The sequence below is a fragment of the Daphnia magna genome, unplaced genomic scaffold, assembly GCF_020631705.1.
Source record: "Daphnia magna isolate NIES unplaced genomic scaffold, ASM2063170v1.1 Dm_contigs021, whole genome shotgun sequence".
In the NCBI taxonomy this organism is placed as follows: domain Eukaryota; kingdom Metazoa; phylum Arthropoda; class Branchiopoda; order Diplostraca; family Daphniidae; genus Daphnia; species Daphnia magna.
Genome location: NW_025533118.1, coordinates 1,317,734 through 1,343,032, shown reverse-complemented (window position 1 = coordinate 1,343,032; position 25,299 = coordinate 1,317,734). Strand labels below are relative to the sequence as shown.

The following is a 25,299-nucleotide window of genomic DNA, read 5'->3' as shown; positions in this document are numbered from 1 at the left end:
TATAGTTTACTTGATAATTTTAATTTACTAACTTAACTTAACTAAAACTAAAAATACTAAATTTAAAATTAAACTACTAAAGAAACTAAGCGAACGAAGAAGACAGGAAATTTGTTTAGGTATATTAAGTACCGTTAAAATAAAATATTTACCAATATTAGTTATCCGTATTAAAAAATGAAATCTACACACCATAAAGTCTAACAATCAAATGACAGGGCATTATATTAATTTTGTTTTTTCCCACCCGATTGGAGAGCCTCTTGCGGGTGTGTAGTTTTCCTCCATACCTGTAAATCGCTAGATGGCAGTCCCACGGAGTAGAAAATCCTTCTTATATATATTTCTATTTTTTTTTTATTATTTACAAAAATGACAATGCCGATTTCAATTACTTCTGCTAATTATATTTCAGTCATATAAGAAAAGTAAAGTAATAATAGAGTTGGCTAACGTCCGAAGTTGCCAGTTCGATTAATTGTGAAAAAAAAATTGGACACAAACTAGTAACAGTTTTTGCATGGCGGCTTACGGAGTTTCGCCCGTTGTAGTTTTAGTTTTAATTTTTTCCATTGAAATTATCTTTCTTTCCATTCATAATTGGATCACGAAATTCCTTCGTTATCAGGTAATCTTGTAATTTTTATTTGACCTCGATATAGACTGTACTTTATTTATTATTAATTTTTTTGTAGACGTGTTTACTTTCTGTAGCAGACAAAAATGGATGTTGTAGAGGAAACTGGCGGGCTGATAAGGGAGCCCACCAGTTTTTGTCTGCTACAGAAAGTAAACACGTCTACAAAAAAATTAATAATAAATAAAGTACAGTCTATATCGAGGTCAAATAAAAATTACAAGATTACCTGATAACGAAGGAATTTCGTGATCCAATTATGAATGGAAAGAAAGATAATTTCAATGGAAAAAATTAAAACTAAAACTACAACGGGCGAAACTCCGTAAGCCGCCATGCAAAAAAAACTGTTACTAGTTTGTGTCCAATTTTTTTTTCACAATTAATTGAACTGGCAACTTCGGACGTTAGCCAACTCTATACATTTAAAAATTCAGAATGACATCGGTCCAAAAAAACAATTAATGACTGAATTAAAAACAACACTTGTAGATAAAATAATTAAGTTAGAAAATGAATTAAATGAATCTAATGAAAACAAGGAAAAATATAAGGTAATTTATTGCTATAGTTGCATAACAATATATTTATATATAATAATCTGATTACAGAAGGAGAGTGAACGTTATAAAACTCTATATGAGGAAAGTGAAAATAATTTGGCAAGTCTTATTATTTTATTTCATATACAATATTACAATTATTTACTTAAGTAATAATATTTAATACAGATAGAACAAGTAACAATGTTACAAAATGAAAAAAAAGTTCTCCTTTGAGAAATTAGAAGAAAAGGAAAAAGGTTAAAAAAAATTTGTACGACAAAAATTTCTAAAGTTTTTACAATTTTTTTTGTAACTTTATAGAAATAACAGAATTAAAGGAAAAACAACTGCAAATAGATAACATTATAATTCCTGATATAGAGATGAACAACAATGTGATAATTAAAACAGTAGAAGAACACAATGAGGATTCAGAGGACGAACAAGACCTGAATATGGTTCACAATGACTTAAAGGTATATCTTTATAAAAAACAAAAATTCCAAGGGTTAAATACTATATACAAATTCATTTTAAGTTCTAAGAAGTAGATAACATGTAAATAATTCTTTATAACAACTATCTATAAACTATATACATTAAGTTAAAACTATACACTGCACGATTAAAATATATTTTAACTTATTACACAACTTTAAAACAATTCACATTTCATAAAATACTTATAATAATTTTGTTTGTTTAGAAGTTTCCAGACGTAGCAACATTTAAAATACCAGCTAAAATAAAAACTCTTCTGGAAACAAAAGTACAAAACATTAAACCAGAAGATTGGACGTTAGATACACTGAAAAATTCTGGATATACATTGTATAGATTCCTCAGTGAATTGATGACATCATCATTTACTGAGGAATATCTAAAAAGTAATATATATATATGTATAAAATTATCAACTAATAACAATATAATCTGAAAATCACAATTTAGCACACAAGAAATCTGGTAAAGGTGGAAAAACTGGTACTGTAAAGCGGGAACCCATGGATCCTAAAATAATAGAAGAAATAGTCGGTAGTAACAAAAAAATTATGATTTTGATCAATATCATTAATTAACATATTTAAATTTTGATTAGTTTACACTACACAAACATGGAAGGACCTCAAAGGTACAACACCGCAACTAATGCGCCAGGCCATCTTAAAGTACTTAGGCCAATTCTTAAATAACATGGGAAAAAAATTAAAGAAATAAATATTTAACTATTTCTTATATGACAAACATGAATGACTACAAATTTATTACAATAAAATAGCCATAATTATGAACCAGGGGTCTATGACTATTGGGGATCTGCCCCGCGCCCCACGGAACCGTTCCCAACCGCTTGTAAAGTAGCTACACGAGTTGCAACCAAACGGCAATTTTTCGGGTAGTTCGGTGTGTAATCGGGGCCAATCCCTAATGACCATGCCAACATGTAGATAATAAAATAAACCAATTTCGCAACATTGATAGTTTTAATATATTAATCATTTTAAAAAATGTCTAAAAAATTCACTGGTCCAAAATAATGAAAAATCATGTAGGCAAATTACAAAATGAAAATGAAAACTACTAGCGCTGCAAACACAAATGTTTTCTGAGATTGTTTATAATTTGTCCCAAACAAGAAATGTAAAATAATAATTCATTAGTAAGTAATAATTCATTAGTTTAAATTGTATAAGTAATAAATACAAAATCAAATACGTATAACTGAGAACTATTTTATTAATAGATACAATCATCAACAGAATATCCACCATATAGATAGTTAAATTGTAGCCCATAGCCAAAAACTGAAAATTTAGTAGTGAAATCTACATTCATATTTGATTGTACATTCCACAATTTTAACTTCATCAGTTAGCCTGTAATCTTTATCGGTTACAACTAACCCAAGCACAACAGACATGCCATAGTAGATCTTTCTAAATATGGAGTGCATGCCATGAAGCTATTGTGTTGGGGCTATAATAAATTTGTAAATATACACTAATTACTATATCTTACAATCACACCCAAGTTCTCAATAACAAAGTGTTATAAAAAACTTACCTCGATTAGTGTTTAGCCCTGAGTTTGCCATGGATAGCATGCCAGCACCTACACATAATGAAACAATATAAATGAAGAAGCCGTGGTTCTATATTTATTCAGGAAATAACCTGTATTGTATCATTCATCATGTAGTTCATCAGAGTAGTTCACTAATATATGTAGTGAGCTCACCACCTATTTCTTTTATAATCAAAATAATAAAACAATTATTTTGTCACCTTGAATCGTAACTCTCAGATGATGCGATGAAATTTTATGCCAGAATAACAATTCCAAAAAGCTGTGCACAGTTTCTGCAGGTATTATAGTGTCACGGTTCCAAAACAACTATATAAAAAGTTCTCCCATGCTGCAAGAAAACATCTGAATACCAAAACATGCATTATAAGAAGATCATGTGAAATCTTAATCAGAGTATAACAAAAGTTTACCAACGTAGTTTGAAGTACTGAAAACAGTGTTCCCCAGAATCAACAGGAATCGATACCAACCTACAGCAAAACACTATATTTAAGTTAGCAACATTGACAGGTAATTGAACATGGAAAAAAATACAACTGTTAGTATTTTAATAAATTAAATCAAAGCATCCTTTGTGCACAGTAGTATGCATAGTATATTATGGAAAACACCCTGCGACGAGCATAAAATGCGGAACGAGGACTGCAGAATACATTTGCATAGTCGGAACAACTAATATCATCAACAATTATAGATCAATTAATAAATTTGTCAACATATTAATATTTTTACAGTAATACAACAGTAATACAAACAACAGTAATACCTTAAAGATGTCAAAAAAACCAATCCACTGGTCCAAAAAATTAAAACTTACTATAGCCAATTTAGAAACAGAAAACGAAACATTAAAATTAGCACTAGCAGAATCAAATGGAACCATAAAATATGTTGAAGAAGAAACTAAAAAATTAGAAACGGTAATAATTATTAATTATAACATCACATATATTTAACTTCATACTATTTTTCCATTTCTGGTTTAGAAAATAACAATAGCATTAGGACAAGAAGAAACAAAATCAACTAAACCGGATCTCAAATCAACTTTCCAAAACCTATCAATATTAACCGATGTAAATATAACTATTACTATAATAAAACTTTCTATTACTAGTTACAAGGAAAACAACAAACTTTAGGAACTAATATCAAAAACAATAATCGACGCAACTGAAAAGTCTATTAAAACAGAAGAAAACACCACACATCACCAAATTTGCTCCACCCCATTAAACAATACGGTAATGAATTTTACTTTTCAATCGACACTCTAACACACTTAAAAAACTATTTCATAGGCATCTAACTTTACATTCAGTGTAGACTCCTCAAACATAAACTTCTCCACAGACATAGTTGACGAGACACCTATTCCTAATCAATTTTGTTTTTCCGAATAATCTGTATTCTTAGTTTCAGTTCTTAGTTTAGTTTCAGTAGTAATTATGTATTCTTCAAATAACTTTTTTTCTAAGTTATCCTACACAGGCAAATTAGCGTTGTCTTATGTATTGAATTTTGTAATTGCTTTCCTTGAAATCGGGGATTGCACCGAGCACCGAAATCACCGCACCGAGCACCGCAATCACCGCACCGAAAAAAAATTCACCGCACCGAATCGACTAAAAAACTCCCCGATTAGTGCGGGGCCGAGCCCTAATATCTATATACGAATTTAATCTATATTACCAATTAATGACGGCAACATTGCATTCCAACAGTTGGCAACATTGGAATTTAAGCCGAACATTTATTCAGTTTACAAGTAAATACAGATCAGTTCAGTATACTTGCTTCTCTGAATTCAGTAAAAGTAAAGTAACAACAAAGTAACAATAAAGTATACTTTGGTCGGGTAAAATAGACTTTATCCAAAGGATATTTATTCATCCTAACGGCACCACTAGGATTTCTTTATTCTGTCCTGAAATCCTACAATGACGACTTAAAGACGATTTTCGCAGTTGTAGATGACCGGCAAAAACTGCTCTAATACACGTATTTTTATGGTCACCAAAGCTCTCATTTAGGCGTTCACTGGGACGACTTTTTGTTCTTTAAAAAAAAATTCAAAAAGTAGTTTTATTCCATGGGATTCGAACACGAGTCTCCCGCTTGACAGTCGAGTAGTCTACCATATACGCATCATTCAAATATATTTAAATATTTTTAGACTGACATATTTTACAGTGAAATAGTTTTGGCTTCCATCATTAAAAAATGAATTTTTGAATAAAATTTAGCATTTAATAAATCTACACCTTGCGCTCTTTTACCAAAATACCAGAAGATAAACATAACTATTATGAGTTTTGATCATTGGACTCCCGCATCATAGACTGAGCTTCTTCTTCTTAACCAATCACTACGTATTGAAAAAGAAATTCTGGATTATTATTTGATTTTGTGTACGTAATTCTTACAAAATTGAATCCCAACGCTACACTGTTAATTGTGGAAACGTGGCTTTTAAAGAAATGGATCAAAATAAGACGTCTTTAGAAGGACGTGATTTATTTTTTAAAAGAACCGTGGCTTAAGCGCGTCGTTATAACGTCATTTGGCGGTCCAGTACTGCATGTCCTAGTAAGATAGATTTAGGATGAGTTCCTGTATTAAATTGTTATGTGGGACCTAATGGCGAAGTTATGATTTCCACGTGGTCGGTGTCGATTTTTACCTCCGATTTTTCACATGCTTGACGTTGTTGATCAGGCAAGCTTCCCATATACATGTGGTGAAGTTCTTTGATGTCTTCGTAGATACGAATTATTTCGTCTCGTCATGCTGCAACTTGCAACTTCTTGAGTTTGATGGCTCCCATCTTGTGATCTGCCACTGCTTTTCTCAGCTGATTCGTTAACTTTTTATGAGCCACCTTTCTCTTGCCACGTTTCTGCTTGAGATTGACGTTGTCTGGGAGGAGGGGGCCTTCATTCTTCACTGCTTCTGGCTTCATTTTGTCTTCTTCAGAGATATTGCCGCCCGACTCAATACTTTCGGCTTTTGCTACGGCTTCACTCATGACGTAGAAACGTTCAAAGACAAGGAAGTGGTCACACGTAAACAGATGTCTATGATTCACGTAGATACAGTGACGATACAGTCAGATGCTTAACGCGTGGTAGACCGGGCATAGCCTTCAGGCTGGCGTGGACGTATGCCAAAGTCTTACAAAGGGGAATTCCCGACAATTTTACTGAATCTAACACGTTTTTACTGAAATTACGAAATAAATGCACGTAATCGTTAAATCCCGGGTTTGGTCGCCATTTGTTCCGAACGTCAGGTGCAGATGGACGTTGGAACAGAGTTTAAGTATGAAAGGGATGATGATGAAATGAAAATCCTGCCCGTTAGGGCAGGATTGTAGGTGCAATTGATTGAGGCACTGTAACATAGATAGGAATTGTTGTCTCATAGTGGCTCCAAAGCCGTACCAATGACAACGCTGCGACCCGTTCATCCAGTAGATGTCCCAATAAAATCCCTTGAAAAAAGAAGTACTTCCGTTTTTCCGCTATATTTCGTTTGTCCCCCGTCAATGTCCCTAGCCCATTCCATTTCTTTTCTTTTGGCTCTCTATCAACACTTAGAAAAATTCGTTATTATCATGTCTTTGTTCAGCGGGGGGAAATTTTCTCACTCCTTTTTTACGACAGAGTTAAGGTTTCTCTCACTAAATGGCTAGTTCAATAAATTTTGTAAACAGTTTCTATTATTTTTTAGAATAATTTTTTATATGCTATTTTTATTATCCTTGTTGCTGTAGATTTCTTATTGTTTATTGGTAATTTATGGGAAAAATATTTTTACTTGGCTGTTCACAAACAGTGCTTGGCAACGTTTACGCTTATTCTGGACTTTGATTGTAGCGTCTGTGTTCTGTCTCGTTCAATTTTTACTCTACAAGGTATTTTTTTTACTATTTTTCTATGATTCCAGGGCTCTATTTGTTGATTGAGCTTATTACGTTCTTTTAGAAACATTTAACTCCGATTGTGTTATTGTAGTTGAGTCACGAGCAAGTCAACCAATGCGTTCTACAATTTTAACGCTAGATGGTTGACAGATATTTATAAATTCTGAGTGGTTTGCTTTGACGCATTACGACTTACATTCACGACATAATACGGCATTAAATTTACTTTTGGTCTTATTAATTTACACTTTTATGTTTGATTTGTTATCGGTAGGAAAGATACTGATACTGACACATCGTTTGGAACTTCAAAGAGTCATCAGTGTTGACAATAATGGCTGCAAGTGTTTCTTCAAGACATAAACGAAGACTCATTCAGAAAAAATTTGTTACCGATAGTGTGTTTTACGAGGAAGATACCGAAAAACATTCATCTGCTACTAAAAGTGTCACAGGTGCGAGTGAATCAAACAGTGTTCAAAGTGATTCATTCCCTAACAATCTATTTCAAGGTGATTTCATTGCAGAAGTTGTCGAAGTTGTTATGCAATGATTAAATTACCTATTTTGAGTTTTATATTGTACCTGATAAGTTAAACTATTTTGTATTTCATATTGTAATTGATTAATTTGATTATTTTGAGTTTCATATTGTACCTGAAGAAATAAAATAAATTTGAGTTTTTTTTAGATAAATTACTGAGTCTCTTTATTTTATTGAAAAAAGCGAGATTGCCGCAAATTCATCAATATATGCAGCGGAGAAATTGAGAACGAATGAGGATACTATTCGTATACAAGACGTTTATTACGCATCTCACTTGTTTCATTGACATCCCCATTCCGTCCGAATGACGTCCAAGGTCTATCCAATGGGACGAGATAGGTACGAATATGAGATCTCGGGGAAGCGGACATTACCCATACGTAAAAGAAGTCCAAGGAATGTAAATTTGGAAATCTGGTATGTTCCAAGTACATCTCAGACGTTTCAAAATGACGTGTTTGGGACGTCTCTGGGACGGCACTGTGTTATCTGGAAAGTGACAAGCCGCTTTTTCCCCTTATTTTTCGCCTTCCAATTTTGTCCCTCCCTCATTCATTTTCCTTTTCGTTTTGTATTATCATCTTTTTATGCTTTCGTTTTTCATGGAAAAAAAATAAATAAAAAATAAATAAAATGAAGCAAAAAATATATAAAATAAAAAAATACATTTTCTTAACTTGTGACTACCGAATATATTTTTTTATCATTGGTAAAAATAAATAACGAACAACAACAAACAAATAAAAATATACTTATACATATATTTATAATTAACATACTTGTAGATATATGCTTAGGGACAACTTTTACTTTCTCCTTTCTTTTTAAGGAATATGTATCAAATAGTAAGTAAGCAATAGTAACATTTTTCCCCATCAAACAGTACAATTCTTTGATCTTTGACATGAAACTTATTCAAGTATACCTTCAGAAAATCCTGCTGTACTAACAATGTTCTGCACCATGGCATAGACATTCGAGATTATAATCTGCAGCTTCGATAACCCATCAGCAAGAAAACATTTACAAACGAATGACGAGAATTGCCTGCCATTGCTAAAACCAAAGCAAAAAGATGTCGATTATATGCTATGGACGAACAGAACGGCTGGAATTAAATTCCAAGCTTCAATCTGCGGAAGATATATGAAAATCAACCATATCACAACAGATTTCTTCGGTCAACAAATAATTGTCCCAGAAACAGTCGCTATGGAAACTTCACTGACCGAATGCACAATTATATCCAAAACAAAAAGATGCAACAACCTTCGATGAACCTAACCAATGATAAATGGACCTATACACCAGATCCATCTACAATTCGAAACTGGTTTTACAACGGCGGAGAAGGCGCTCTCATCAAAACATCGACTCCAGGAACATTTCCCCTCGAAGACGAGAAACAGCAATTGGCATTTCATATTAAGCCCGAAGGCAGATGCCTCACAACTGCATGCCACCACAATAATGAATCTTTTAAAGTTACAGGGGATGAGTATCTATTCATCTCAATTCCCCATCTTGACGACGACAGCGAAGAATCAGAGTATGAACCTCCTCAAAGAGAAACGACAACCTTATCAAACACAAGCAAAAATATTACATTAACTCCACTCGAACAAATACCCAATACTCAAGTCGGTTTAGCCGCACACGTACAGTTTGTACGCGACAAATTGACAAATTCAGAAAACGATATTCTTAGAATCTTGAGGAATACCCAATGCGAATTAATACGGACTAAAAGAGTTCTTGCAATTTCAGCTGCTCAAAACGATGGACGGCTAGCAGCCAGCATCCTTCAACTTCCCGAATGCGTGATTCTTCAAGCACAAGGAGAGACTGTACTATTGAAGCAATGTAAACCCTTAAGAATAACATCCGCTACCGATACTGTGGACCTCAACATCGATTTAAAACTTCGCCATCGCCACAAACGGCTGGGAACTTGTCCCATACGGTCCTTGGTAACGGATGGACCATTACATCAACTTCAATGGAAGATGTCATGTGTATCGTAACGGCACTTGGAAGAAAACTAGTTAAATGTGAAATAGATTGCCCATTTTTTATTCCACAACAAATGTGGGTAGTGGAAGCCGTTGTTATCGAAAAACTGTGCCCTTCGTTATAATAATTAATTCATTAATTATAATGGGCAATCTAATTCACATTTAGCTAGTTTTTCTACATACTGTCATTTGTCTTTTTCATCAAGTCTCTGTGCATAGTCACTTAATTCACAGATTGTTATTATGGGCTCCCTTATCAGCCCACCAGTTTCCTCTACAACATCCATTTGTCTGCTACAGACACGTCTACAAAAAAATTAAAAATAAATAAAGTACAGTCTATATCGAGGTCAAATAAAAATTACAAGATTACCTGATAACGAAGGAATTTCGTGATCCAATTATAAATGGAACGGAAGATCATTTCAATGGAAAAAATTAAAACTAGAACTACAACGTGCGAAACTCCGTAAGCCGCCATGCAAGAACTGTTACTAGTTCGTGTCCAATTTTTTTTTCACAATTTCATCGAACTGGCAACTTCGGACGTTAGCCAACTCTATTCGGGACGATACCGTCCATACGGCTCATAAAAACCGTGACTGTTCCTCCCAGGTGATGACCGCCTGTCAAATCTCTATCTAAATTATTTATCAAAATATTTTTTTTTTGTCCCGGAAAGAATGCGCGTTTTGAAAATAAGGTAAAAAAATGGCGTGTTTCATGGGCGGTGAGTTGAAAGCATCAATCGTCTTGATCGATACGATAGTTTACATCTGCCGCAATGAAATTTGAACGCAAAAGATCGATTTGTTTATAGTGTTTTCAATCAATCTTTTCCCATTTTTTGAATTTAAAACTTTAGGACTTAATTTTTGAGTGCTAAGTTTGGGACTTAATTTGTGGAGCAAGATTTAAGTCTATTTTTATTGTTTTTTGATTTTTTTTTTTAATATTATAAATTAAAGTTTTAAAAATAATTTTTAATGGTTAATAAATAGTTGTGTTCATTGTTACTTTTGAGATGGAAGCATTAGAAATCGATTTTCCGTGCCCGACGATCAAAAAATTTCGATTCGCCCACTTAAGCGTTAAACCAAGTAGGACCTGCAGCTGGCTGCACCTTTATTCCTTTACACTATCATTAAGATAGTACTCGGCGTCGAATGCCTTCTTTCCAGCCACTCGGACGTATTTCAGATCCAATGCACCCTGTCTTTCATTTTCTTCCTGATCTTCTACAGTCAGCAAGTCAGTATGGAGGGTTTTGGCTCGTTTCAGTAAGGGTTTCAGTTATCAAACTAGGTAGGAAACTATTCCACGTGAACTGACTGCCTAGAGGTGTTAGTCGAGTTGGCGGATTGTCATGGTAAGGCTGCATTTTGTGGTCAACCTGAAGTTGAACTGCTCAACTTTTTGGTTGACCATAGAATGCCTTTTTGGTTGATTAATGTAGTCAATACGTTCTAGTTTAAGTATTGTAGTATTTTATCACACTTTATTTGTACGAGCACGTAAGTTCAAATTACTGGCATTTACAGTTTCAAACGGGTACAATGAAAAACGAGCGATGTGACTGTAACTTGCGAATTCTTGTACCTCTAAATACTGTCGCAAAAACGTGTTCTTCCCTAGTCACTGCGTCGTCCATGTTCCCCTGCCTCCATTCTCGCCTATGGCACAATGCCAATCGTGACGAAGGCTCTGCTAGCTATTTCGGAGTTGTAGGATTCAGAACAGTTGAGTGCAACTTTTTAGTTGAACTATTGTATTAATAATAAAATGTAAAATGAACTCACCTTGAAGAAAGCCCTTTCTCTTTTCACATCCTTTTCTTGAATGTTTATTTGTAATTTGGATTAACGTATACAAAAATAGTTGTTTTTAGTTATTTCAGTTTTTTTTATTTAAAAAATTTTAATAAAATTATTACATTGATAACTGGAATACACTAAAATGATTTAAAATATTTGGAATTGTGTGCAGTAGCAGGCCTAAATTTAAACGTAAAACGTAAGAAAACAAATAACACATTTTCATTTTTCAATGTTTCTTGAATCGTGTTCGTCGATTCGTCTCTCATCTCTCATTTCCAGAATTGTAATTAATTAATTTCCCAATAAATTCCCACTTATTATTATAATTAATATTTCCATACAAAAACTACATTGTAGTAAACGTGCACTTAGTTTGAGTACGTACTTCAAGTCTAGATTTCCGTCTGCAATGACGGCTAGAATAAAAACATCAGTGTTTCCACTTTCCAGATGAAAGAAAATATGATTTCTTATAAACTTGGAGGGTCAACCAATTTGGAGTTATTTCAACCATGTTCTGGACTGTGGACTGGGAAGTGTCCCCACTCGTTTGTTTCAGTTGTTGTCTTTGTATTGTATAAGAAAGTAGACTATAACGCCTAGTTTGCCCCCCCGTATTGTATCCAAGTAAATCCCCAGTCTATCTTTAAGTTTCCCCACTCCGGTGGCAGTGATTTGTTCCCCCCTTACACTCTCAATTTTTGATTTCTACCTTTTTCCTACTTTTCGGCCACCATGCGTAGTAGAACGAAAAAGGTAGAGAAATGGTAGAAAATTTTGTTTACTTTTAGCTAGTAGGGGAATGGAAGATGACCTACCATATGGTAGACAAATGCGTGTCTAATGTAAAATTAATGGAATGTAAAATTTATACAGATATTTGTACTTTGAGCTTTCATTTAAGACTTAAACCGTTTTCTTTTGTTAATTTCCTTATTTTTACTTATATCGAACAAGCAAAAAGAATTAATTCGACACACAAATAATTGATTAACTCTTTCAACCATTTATTGATTTTACCAATTTTTTAGCATTACGTTGTTAACTTTTAAAAAAAGTAACATTTCCAAATGTTTGTCGTTAAGTTGATATCTCTTCGCGGTAAAAATTAGTCCAGCTTGACTAAAAAGTTTCCCTAGTGCACGACTTCAATAGTAACATTCTTGGCACTTAATTATATTTACTATTACTAGATGGCGTGCAGTAAGAAATATTGATTGGAAAATTGAGTTTGAGTTCGATCAAAAATTTTGAGTTTGATCGCGATCAAACTCATTCCTAAATGAGTTTAGCGATCGATCAATTTTGGAGTTTGAGTTTGATCTCGATCAAAAATTGAGTTCGATCACGGCAACTCTGCGCTATCGTGATTTACGTTCGGAATCAGTACTCAGATGGACGAGTATTCCCGGGTAGGAATTTTATCTAGGTCCAATGTTGTTGCCGATACAGAATCGGCCATTGGTTCAGGATCAGAATCGCACATCGGCCCGGGTCATTTCCAACTTGAGTCGCCAAACCTTGTCCATTTCTGCTATGCCAATATTACACATGTATTTTGGTAGAACACCGGCAAGCAGTGTTGATCCGGGATTAATTTATCAATATTGGCATAACAGAAATGGACAAGGTTTGGCGACTCAAGTTGGAAATTACCCGGGCCGATGTGCGATTTCGATATGCAGCCAATAATGGCGCAAAACAACATTGTATCAATGTTAAAAATTGAACACCTAACCAATGTTATAAATTTATTTTGGTAGAACATTGGCGAGCAGTGTTTATCCGGGATAATTTTATCAGTAGTGGCATAACAGAAATGGACAAGGTTTGGCGACTCAAGTTGGAAATGACCCGGGCCGATGTGCGATTTCGATATGCAGCCAATAATGGCGCAAAACAACATTGGACCAACATTCAACATTCCAACATCAAAAATTAAATAGTAGCCTAAAACAAAACAATAGCTTTATTCATCGTAACATAAAGTAAAGACAGACCTAGCCGGATTTGCCGGATTTGAACCCTAGACCACTGTACAACAATTTTATCTTTCAGACGCTTTATCCACTTAGCTATTTCTATACATATCAAGAAATATGTTTTCCGGAGTAATTCCGGAATTTGGTTAAAAACTTAGAAAAAATTTCCCAGTGAAAACCAAAGTTAGTTTAAATTTAGTACGTGGTTACAGTTTTATTATTTTTACTGATTATAGATACTAATTAACACAACAATCATTTGATTTTCATGTTTAATCGTTAATTTAGACCAAACATTTCAAAAATACAACAAAAAATGTAATTAAGAATAACAAATTTAAAAAGCACACCCGGGTAGGAAACAATACTGACCATTCTGTTTTCTTCATCCGATGTTGATTTTAGGTCGGTTCACATCGTAAATGCGTTATCAGTTACATGAGATTGGTCCATGGTTGGAAAAATATTGGAATGTGGTTTTCCAAAAACCAAATCAATTCCATCCTGGGCCATTCTTAGAAAGTTGAGTTTTAACGATGCATGTATCCCGCTACTAAACCAATGTCGATACAATTTCGAACCTTTGCTGTTGTTCGATATCGACTAGCCAATAATAATCCAATGTCCAAAACCCAAATTTCAACGATTTATATATCCCAATATTTATCCAATGTCAATACAATTTCGAATTTTTGATGCTGTTTGATATCGAAATGCCAATAGTACCCCAAAGTCAGAAATTCAAATTTAAACGATATATATATCCATATACTAATCCAATGTTGGTACCATTTCGAATTTTAGCTGCTGGTTGATATCAAAATGCCACTAGTACCCCAAAGTTAGAAACTCAAGTTTAAACGATATATATATCCATATACTAATCCAATGTTGGTACAATATCAAATTTTTGCTGCTGTTTGATATCGAAATGCCACTAGTACCGTAGTACCCCAAAGTCAGAAACCGAAGCTTAAACGATACATATATCCATATACTAATCCAATGTTGGTACAATTTTGAAGTTTTGCTGCTGTTCGATATCAAAATGCCACTAGTACCCCATAGTTAGAAACTCAAGTTTAAACGATATATATATCCATATACTAATCCAATGCTGGTACAATTTCAAATTTTTGCTCTTGTTCGATATTGATTAGCCAACAGTAAACCAATGTCAGAAATCGATGTTTATCTCCCGATACTAATCTAATGTTGAAACAATTTCGAATTTTTGCTGTTGATCGATATCAATTTGACAATACTAAACCAAAATTAGTAAAAAAAGATTAAATGATCTATATATTTCGATACTAATCCAATGTCGATACAATTTCAAATTTATGTTATTGTTCGATATATACCCGGGCAGGAAACAACATTCGCCAAAACTAATCCGATGTTCGTATAGGCTTGGATTGATACACAAAAATACAAGCTTTCTATTGGCAAGCCAATGCTCGGCCAATGATGGAATTCTGCACTTATATCAGTTATCGAATGACGAGACTAGGTAACATCGTAGGACCTATGTTAAAAATTCCTCACTAAAATTAAACCCGGTTCCAAAAACCAGTTCCAAACACAGGGTGTTTACCGTTCCCCGACTTCTACCCCAAAACTATACATATATACATACATACCAATAATATTATCGTTAAACAACAACAAAAATTCGTATCGCATCGACATTTGGTTGGTATCGTGGTATAAAGATCGTTTAATCTTGTTTGTCCAATATTGGCTTATAATTGGCTAATCGATATCGATCAAGAGCAAAAAATTGAAATTATACCAACATTGGATTAGTATATGGATATATAAATCGTTTAAACTTCGCTTTCTGACTTTGGGATACTATTGGCATTTCGATATCAAACAAGAGCAAAAATTTGAAATTGTACCAACATTGGATTAGTATATTGATATATAAATCGTTTAAACTTGGGTTTTTGACTTTGAAATACTATTGACCTTTCGATATCGAACAAGAGCAAAAATTTTAAATTGTACCAACATTGGATTTGTATAGGGATATATGAATCGTTTAAACTTCGGTTTCTGACTTTGTGGTATTAGTGGCATTTCGATATCGATCAGCAGCAAAAATTCGAAATTGTACCAGCATTGGATTAGTATGTGGATATATATATCGTTTAAACTTGAGTTTCTAACTATGGGGTACTAGTGGCATTTTGATAACGAACAGCAGCAAAACTTCAAAATTGTACCAACATTGGATTAGTATATGGATATATGTATCGTCTAAGCTTCGGTTTCTGACTTTGGGGTACTAGTGGCATTTCGATATCAAACAGCAGCAAAAATTTGATATTGTACCAACATTGGATTAGTATATGGATATATATATCGTTTAAACTTGAGTTTCTAACTTTGGGGTACTAGTGGCATTTCGATATCGAACAGCAGCAAAAATTCGAAATTGTATTGACATTGGAAAAATATTGGGATATATACATCGTTGAAATTTGTGTTTTGGACATTGGGTTATTATTCGCTAGTCGATATCGAACAACAGCAAAGGTTCGAAATTGTATCTACATTGGTTTAGTAGCGGGATACATGCATCGTTAAAAATCAACTTTCTAAGAATGGCCCAGGATGGATTTGAGTTGGTTTTTGAAAAACCACATTCCAATATTTTTCCAACCATGGACCAATCTCATGTAACTTATAACGCATTTACGACGTGAACCGACCTAAAATCAACATTGGATTAAGAATGGTCAGTATTGTTTCCTACCCGGGATTAGTACGGCACGTGCGGGCAACAACTAAATTAGCACCCAAAAAGACGATCGCGCTGCCGAAGCTAGAACTAAATACTTCTCTGCCAGCAGCACGTTTGGCGCGTTCGGTGCAAGGTGCAGTCACCCGAGTCTTACATCGTCGGTATTTATGGATCGATAGCAGCACTGTAAGTTACTGGATTAGGGCGACCGCGTCAAATTATCAGATTTTTGTCAGTCATCGGAATGGAGAAATAAAAATACTGACACACCCGGAAGAATAGCGTTTTGTACCGGGCAAGGAAAGTCAGCTGATATCGCTACCCGCTCAACGATTGGAGAAGAAGCCCTTCCAACATATTGGTGGAACGGACTGGCATGCCTACAAGAACATGAGGAGAACTGTCCTGCCGATTTACCATGGATCGCTGTGGTAGAAGAAATAAGGCCTGTAAGATCACATCAAATCACTGTCGATGCCTCAACATTCGATTGCGAAAATGTCAGGATCAGAGTAGAAGATATTCCAGCCTTGGTGAGACTGGATAATGTGTTTTACGATCTCGTAAAAAGGTGCCAATCTGAAGCATACAGTGAAGATGTCCCTCGCCTCAAGAAAGGTAAATGGCTTCAACCCACCTCAAGTCTAATCTCTCTAGCACCAATTTTAGGAAAAGACGGTCTTTTAAGACTCGGTGGACGAGCCGAGCTGGCTAAATTGCCCTACGAAGAGATACATCCGCCATTGCTACCCGTGCATCAGAGTTTTACAAGAGTCATCGTTTTAGTGTTCCACGTTTTATTGAAGCACGTTGGAACAGTCTACCAGATTAGTTACATCAGACAGCACTTCTGGATACCAAGAGGCAGAGAACTAGTCAAAAGGATTAGATAGGAGTGTGAGAAATGCAAACGGGATCGAGTCAAACCCGGAGAACAACTTATGGCCGAGCTTCCAGATTCTCGCCTTGAAGCTGGCTCAACTCCTTTTTCCCAAATAGCCTGTGACTTCTCTGGACCACTGGAGGTCGGGCTCCCACGAAATCGTACTACAAAGCGATGGGACGTTCTGTACACCTACCTCGTAACCCACGCTGTCTATTTGGATCTTGTGAACTCTCTCTCGACTGATGATTACCTCATTAGTCTTCGTCGTTTAATTGGACTCTACGGTAAACTCCGTGTAATGCACTCCGATAACGGAACAAACTTTGTTGGTACCGAGCATGAACTGCGAGAAGAAATGGAAACATTGCATGCCAGTGAGAAAATCAACGATTTCATGAAGAATAAGAAAATTGATTGGCGATTTCAGCCCCCTCGGACACCACATTTTGGTGGAACACATGAGTCGCCCGTGAGATCAGCCAAAAGAGCGTTGTACACCGCTCTAGACTTGGAAAGCCAGAAAATGCGACATCTGACGGAAGCAACACTTCACACCCTCCTGTACGAGGTAACTGGCCTATTAAATGGACGTCCTCTAACAGCGGCCAGTACGGATCCTGATGACTTCCACGCGTTGACTCCCAACGGTTTTATGAATCGTCCGAATTCAGCCGATCAACCAGCAGGAACGTCCGATGACGCATTGCCCAGAGAATATTACAGATATGTTCAAAGGATGGCCGATTTGTTTTGGTATTTATGGAAGAAGTTTTACCTCCAATCCCTTGTCGTAAGAAAGAAGTGGAAAACCCCGTAACTCAACTTTAAGGTTTGCGATATCGTCTTGGAGATAGACAAAAGCTTAAGGCGTGGGCAATGGAACATCGGCCGAATTGTCAAGACATTCCTAGAACCAGATGGACTAGTTCCAGTCGTAGATGTACAACTTGAAAGAGGACTACTTCGTCGCGGGATCGACACTCATGCGCTGTTGGAGTCTAGCTCATCCGGTGATTCCGTTCCAGCTCCACCGGCTACGGGGGAGGATGTTCCGGCGAAGAGTTAAATTTATTGGTTGTCTTATTTGTAGATGCGGCCACTAGAGGCCTATTTACGTATTCGCTTTATGCCCCTCTTTTGTTTTACCTCCCCTCCCCTCTGTTCTGCGTCTTTGTCCCGTAACCCGCGTAAGAATCGTTGATGTAGGCCTGCTGGAATGCACAGTCTTGAGACACGAACGACGAACCCATCACTGGACACTGTTAATTCTTCTTTCACTCTTTCGTATTGGGATTTTGCTTCTGGTGACACAATTCTCCATGTTCCCGACAGGAGCGCTTCCTTCACCTTACCCAGTTCCAGGTCTTTTTCCATTTCTGCCAGGATTTCTTCGTGTGACACTCGTTTTGGCCGCATTGAATTTACTATGAAGTTTACATGGGCATCCGCGACTTCCACTTGTTTTGTTGTTTTCGCGGAATCGCCTTCCGGATGTCGAGACAGGTAATCTGCTGCATTGGTTTCTCCAGGCGTGTATGCCACAGTCATGTCGAAAGCTTGCTTTCTCAACATCCAGCGCTCCAGACGAGGGGAAAGCTGAGCCGTGGGTTTGTTAAAAATGTGAACGAGTGGTTTGTGGTCTGTAAGAACCACAAATTTTTTGTCCAGGGTGAACAGCCGGAAGTGTTCGGCTACCCAGATGACAGCTAGAGCTTCTTGATCTATCTAGGGGTATCTGTTTTCAGCCGGGCTGAGTGCTCGGCTGGCATATGCCACAATGTGGACGCCTTCCTGGGATCGTTGAGTCAGCACCGCTCCTAGTCCAACCGGGCTGGCGTCGACAAAAAGTTCTGTTGCGCGTTTGGCATCGAATGAATCCAGCGTCTCAGCGGTTGTTATTGCCTCTTTCAACTGTGTGAATGCTCGTTTGGCGACCTGGGACCAGTAGAACTCCACGTCGTTCCGCGTTAGACTGCGAAGTGGCTCGGATAGAGAGGCATAGTTTGGAATGAACTACCGACTTACTACTTCCGACTTCGAGTTGGGTTTGGTTGCTTTGACAATTGCTTTTACTTTACCGAGATCCACTTCACAGCCTTTGTCTGACAAAATTAGTCCAAAGAACTTCATTCGATTTGTGAACTGCTCGCCTTTCTTTTGGTTTACTGTGATGCCGTGTTCAGCTAATCTGTTGTCAAGAGCACTTATTCTTTAACTTAACTGCTCCTTTGTTTCAGCGTGCACAAGAATGTCGTCACTGGGGTTCATGACTCCCTTTAGGTCACTCACATGTTTTCTAATTAAGTTGTGGAAGATTTCGCTTGCACTGTTAATGCCGAAGATCAGCCGCTTGTAGCGTTGTAGCCCGACATGCGTGGAGAAGGTCGTGATATATCGCGACTCAGCGGCGAGTTCCACTTCATGGTTTGCACTGTTCATGTCCCGGTTCGCAAACCATTTAGACCGGTGCACTTCATGCAAAATGTCATCAACAGTCGGCATGATGTGTCTCTCACACTTTATGGCTTTGTTCGCACACCACATGTCTACACAGATTCGGATTGGGTCCTTAGGATCTTGTCTCGGAACACACACGATTGGTGAAACCCATGGTGTTGGACCTTCAACATGTTCGATGACGTCCTGTTCTTCAAGCCACTTCAGCTGGGCTTCAACTGCAGGCCTTAGGTGGTGAAGAATCCGTCTGTGTGGCTTGGCCACTGGCGGAACCGTGTCATCTATGTGCAACTTCATTTTATAGCCCTTGATCTTACCAATTTTATCCACCATCGAAACTTGATTTACAGTTTCAGAGGTGACGCTTGGGTCTAGCTTTAGGAGTCCAAGTGTTTCGGATAGTTTCTTGCTTAGGATGCATCCACTTTTATGCTTGTTGACAACGTAAACTGTACTCGTTGTTTTATCGTTACAGCTCTGAAATGTGGCCTGTAACTGGTCTTTTAGTTTTAGTGGTTTCTTTGATCCATATGGCACGATTTTCAGATTTGCTTCCTCAAGAGAGGGCTGTTTCATGTTGTTATAAGCCCTTCTGTCCATGACCGTTACTCCTGTCGGAGTCTACGATGAATCTGATCGTAACACCATTCACCTGGATATTCGCCACTGGATGTTTCGCCCCAACTATACTGTTAAGGGTAAAGGCTTGTTCGAAATCGCTTTCCGAGGATGAGTCCACCAGGCAGTCGACTCGTTTTACAGATGCTCTGTCCCAGGTTTCCGGCTGGTTATTCTGCTTTACAGCCTTAGAAAGACATTGCGTGGCAAAATGATTGGGCTTACTACATGATCTGCAATAATTTCCCCGGGCTGCAAAAGCTTCCAGGCCCTCTCTGTGGTAATCTCGTCCACAGAACAATTTCTCTGCAATTGTTGGCTGTTGCCGCTTCGGCTTGAGCCAGAAGTTCACCCGCGGCGTTTCATAAAAGCTACTTCGGCCACCTGCCCGCGATCATCCATTTCGTTCATATGGAGTTTGACGACCTCTGCAGTCCTGGCAAAGTCTAGTAGGTTGGCCAATTCCCATTCTGGCTTCCGAAGACCCTCTTTTCTGAGACTGCTCGATCTGCAGCCAAAAATGATCTGGCGTTTGATGGCTTTGTCTATGTCTGCAAAGTCACACTCTTCCGTCAGCTGTCAAAGACGTGTGCAATATTGATCCACCGTCTCGATCTCTTCCTGGTTAGTTTTCCGGAAGACATATTTACCATACTCTGGGTTTCGTTTGGCTGTGAAATGTTCCGCTAAGGCACGTTTTGTTGCATCGTACTCTGTTTCCTCCGCTACATCACCTTGTGCTTCTCTCGGCGTGATAGTGAGGGTGTTCACCAGGTCAAAGAGCTTCCCCCCGCCACAATGGATGAGCAGCGCCCGAAGTCTGGTGTTGTCTGTGACGCCTGATACCAAGGCGAATAACTCGAATCTATTGAGCCAAGTCACCCACTTTGCACCAATGTTTGTGCGTGCAGCATCACAATTAAAATGTTCAATACGTGCGATAGTACCTTGTAACATCTTCAGCTTATTCTCTTCGTCGCAAAAATGTAGTGATGTGCAGAGGGGTGTATTGTCAACCGTGTCCTACAGAAAGAACTTCGCCCACCTCAGCCCCATACACTCCATCCCTAAAAACGGTTACTTATTACAGAAGGGTAGGGGAAAGAAACAAAAGAATGGAACAAATAAGGTATCTCAACCTCTGCCATAGGCATATACCATCCGCCAATACACAGTAAAAGGGCGGGTTTTTTAGTAACATGTAAAGAAAGATACAGCCACGAGTGTAGATAGCAAAAAAAGATATTGTTAGTACGAATATAAAGCTGAGTGGTTAGAGCGGCTGACTATCTATGATGTTGCATAGAGGACTAGAGTTCAATGCTTAACAAGGACCGAAATTTGTTCGTTTTGTCGGGATTTTAATAGAAAAACACCATTAACGAATTAAAATGTCTTGATTTCTTGTTGATTGATTGGTGTTTTTCTATTAAAATCCCGTCATTTTTTTCAGCGTTTTTTTTGTCACCTTAGAGCACACAAGCGCCCCTAGTGAATGAAGGGGAAGTTTAGATTTTCTCTCTCGAAGTGTTTAGGGAGTTAACTACAAGAGATAAGAAAGTTTTCCAAATAAAAATTTGAAATAAATAAATAATGCTATTAAATAAAGAACGGTGCATTTTTTGGTGCAGTTCAAAATATTTTATTTTCATTGGTGAAAAACGTGGTTTTAACACAGTGCTTATGGAGGAAAAAGCTCGTATTTGTAACAGAATTCCCATTCTGCAAGCATGGCTTCTCCAATTTATCTCCCCCACATCCCTCGTCCCACAGCCTCCACTTGAACCTACCATAAGACTGCAAGCAGCAACAGAATAGACCTTTTTTCCATCGACTTCCTAAAAGACACCAGCGCCGCCCGAAGACATATTCTTACATCAACCGACTAACACGGGAGCACCCTCGTCTAGCCGGAAACTCCTCGAACATCTTCTTGGGTCAATCCGCACGGATTTGACAAATCCGATGCGTGACCAAAACAATGTTCAGAGTGTGTCTTACAAAAGTAGACCTGAACAGATTCGCTTCTGAGATTTATTTGTAAATTTTGCACTAAAAAAAAGAGGACATATGGTAGTCCCCCTTTAGTCAAGGTCAAAAAGGGGAGACAGGGTAAAGGGATGAGTGAAAATGGCCGCCGAAGCATATATTTACATCAAAATAGGGAGATTTCAAACAATTAAATCGGCACTATGGAGAATTTAACCCTAGCGAAAAAAATAGAGCATATACTATGATATGTCCTCTTTTTTTTGTGTGCAAAAATTACAAATAAATCTCAGAAGCGAATCTGTTCAGGTCTACTTTTGTAAGAAACACTCTGAACATTTAAAAGACAAATAACGTAATTAAATTTAAAAATTTTGAAAAAAAATACCATTAAAAAGAGCGTGAAAATTGAATAAGACGTACTTATTCAAAAATCAATAGAGAAATAAAAACTAGTCTAAAAATAAATGAAAATGAAAACGCAGAAAAAATCCTAAGTTACGGCAAAATGAAAAAATCTGATTTTCATTTTGCTGTAACTTTTTCCCTAATTGCGCAAAAAAAAAATCCTTTAGCCAATAAATTTTAAACATATTTATTGATTCACTTACCAAATGTGAACGAAATCCGAGTTTTGGTCGCGCATCGGATTTGTCAAATCCGCGCGGATTGACCCTCTTACCTGTTCCCTTGCCTAGAATATTCATGCAACTGCACCACACGTGCCAGAAAATTCAACCCTTTTTAGATTAAGATCACAATGCATAAATAACCGTAGATATAGAAATATTTTTACTAATTATTCACTTAAACCCTAGTTAAGTGACCTGTCCGAACTGTCACCACAGTTCAGAGGTGGGTTTAACACAGGACTATTAAATACTAATTTATACCTCAAACTCACGCTTTCTCCCGTAAATCTCACGACTTAAAACTATAATTCTTCCTACCCCTCCGTGACTCATCCTAGCGGATGGGTACCCTTTAACTTCCCAAAAATTTGACTTAAGTGAGTTGACAGAACTGACAAATCGAGTCGGAGGTGGCTTTTGCACGGAGCCTTCTTTCCCTATTGTTTTCTTTATTCAGGTCACGGCTGCATCTTTTCCATATAAAAGGCGATGACTTTCCTCTCATAGTTCATTTCTGTTAGTTCAGACAGTTCCGTTAGCTCTGTCTAGCTCGTTAATTCCTTTAGTTCCTCTTGAGCATCTTGCAGCTCCTTTCGAGCTCTGTGACTTAACAGCTCTGTTTAAAGTACCAGTTTAGTTCAGTTAACTTAATTCGGTGAACCAGGTATTCCCTCTCCCATCGTTCAACTGTTCCCAATTGGTATGTCACACCTCATTTAACTTATAATTGTAGACTTAGACTTAGTAACCAATAAATTTGCATTGTGGATCAGCCGTCTCCTTTTTATTTATTTAAACCACTTTTAATTTAATTATTCCGTAAAGGGAAGAATGAGTAAATCCATGAGCCCTTTACATATTCTTAATCGATGAACGAGTGTGTAGGGGCGCGGGGGTTACTCCTATAAAAAAGTCAGGGTGCGTTATTTGAAGATCTATTCTTCTTCTGATCAGAAAAAAAGAAAATAAAATTCTATTTCTAGCCGTTAAATAGTTATTTGAGTTTTACTGACACACGTAGCGTCATAAGAATACATGGAAATAGAGGGGATGTTCTTAATCATTTGCTGGGTACTGTATATATCGGGGGGTTGTCAACTCGAAAAAATATTCGTACACCCCAATATTTTTAAGCAAAAAGTACGGAAAAATACAAAAAAATACAAAAAATACAAAAAAAAAATGAAAATATAAAAAATATATAAAATACACAAATTTTCAAACTCAATATTTTGAAATGATCAGCATAAGGGCGCATATGTGATCTTAAAGGATGTGACCAAGGTATAAGACCTGTACTGGGAAACGAGATTTCTGCAGCAGAATTTAATTTTCAACATAATTTTATACTGACACTGAAACAATTTAGCTTACAATTGTAATAGGGTACTACTAGATGCCGCAGATCAACAATCACATTCCTTCAAAGCGTTTCCATCGTCTGCTAAACCTCAGTGCAGTTTTAAGTTTCCCGCCCACGCCGGTTTGTTTTCTTTAAGAAGAAAAATGAGTGAAGAAGAAGAAATTGAGTGTTAGCTAATCTAAAACATATTCTTGTAACCAACAATCTTGTAGGCATTCGAGTGCTGGCCGAAATTAACGAAGGAGTGATCAGTGAACTCGAATGCGACGTCAGGGATCTCGGAACGCTTGAGCTATCAAGCCAAATGACTCAACTAGATAAGGTCAGACTCTTTGGCCCAATTTTCACTTTCAGTCCTCAAAACTTTAAGTTTTCTGTGGGGGACAAAATGGTTTTGCGAGTTATCCAAAAGGTAAGTAAACAATTAGTGGATGGCTTAAAAATTGTGACAAAGGTCAAAGCCTCTACTTATGCTATTCAAGGTAATTGATTTATTTAGATATTGTAATACTTGTGATTTATATGATTTTCATTCAACATGACATTTACTCTTCTAATACCCCACACAGCACCGGGCTGTCTTTAAGACGTCCTGAAGATGTCCAGTTGTCCCGAGTGGGGATGTCCAAAGGATGTCTTTGAGCTTTCTTAAAGACTCCTTACTTGTGTCCCAATTGACCGGGACAAGTACTATTTTTAGGATGTCTTTCAGATTAGCTCAAAGACTTCCTAAAGACGTTCTTACGCCATCTTGCCACCGTCTTAAAGACATCCTTATGACATCTTTAACATGTCTTCCGGTTAGCGTGAGGACTTCCTAAAGACGTTCTTACGACATCTTGCCGCCGTCTTAAAGGCATTCTTGTGCCGTCTTTTACATGTCTTCCGATAAGCCTAAAGACTTCCTCAAGAAGACCTAACGACATTTTTCGAAATTTACAAAGAAATCCTTTGGTCATCTTTCTGATGACATCTTAATGATATCTTTATGACTTCTTAAAGCCATCTGTTGGTAATCACAAAAAAATTTCGCAATGTTTGCGGGA

At 36.9% G+C, this 25,299-nt stretch overlaps 1 long non-coding RNA gene across 1 annotated transcript; it reads right to left on the bottom strand.

Moving 5' to 3' along the window:
* Positions 1-1,530: 1,530 nt before the first annotated feature.
* On the bottom strand, positions 1,531-4,081 carry LOC116933997. Its single transcript, XR_006652578.1, has 4 exons — positions 3,681-4,081; positions 3,357-3,612; positions 3,247-3,294; positions 1,531-2,193 (listed from the first exon to the last, which is right to left on the bottom strand). It is a non-coding gene; the product is annotated as an uncharacterized LOC116933997 (long non-coding RNA).
* Between the last annotated feature and the right edge of the window lie 21,218 nt (positions 4,082-25,299).